The sequence below is a fragment of the Ipomoea triloba genome, chromosome 16, assembly GCF_003576645.1.
Source record: "Ipomoea triloba cultivar NCNSP0323 chromosome 16, ASM357664v1".
In the NCBI taxonomy this organism is placed as follows: domain Eukaryota; kingdom Viridiplantae; phylum Streptophyta; class Magnoliopsida; order Solanales; family Convolvulaceae; genus Ipomoea; species Ipomoea triloba.
The window spans coordinates 16,149,706-16,150,292 of record NC_044931.1 but is presented as its reverse complement, the minus strand read 5'-3'; positions in this window follow the sequence as shown (position 1 = coordinate 16,150,292).

The window sequence follows — 587 nt, the reverse complement described above, 5'->3', positions numbered from 1 at the left end:
CTTCAGTATCAAGCCAACATTGGAAAGCGTCTGCCCTTGACTCTTGTTAATAGTCATTGCATATGACAACATAAGTGGAAATTGTCTTCTGTTGAACATGAAAGGTAATCTCGGGTCCGATGGGGTGATAGTCATTCTAGCAATTAATACCTTAGTCCCAGCATTAGGACCTGCTAATATGCTTCCTTCAACAACATGATTACCTAATATTGTTACCACCAACCTAGTTCCATTGCATAAACCAAGACTATGATCAATGTTCCTCGTTAGCATTACAGGAGACCCCACTTTCAAAGTCAGAGAATGACTTGGAAGGCCGGATGCTCTTATGGTATTTAGGAATTCTGGTGTATGCACATCGGCAAGAACTGAACTGGAACCATCGCCTTTACACATTTGTGTCCAAACTCAAATATGTCTTTCCTTCCCCCTCAGATAAGTTAGACATATACTGGTTGACCTCATTGACCACCTCTAACGTTGGTGCTACTATTGCACTGTTCTTAAAACAACTTCCATCACTGCTTGCACCAGTAAAGTTGGGGAAGGTACTTTTCACAATAGAGGAAATAGGATCACCATTTGAC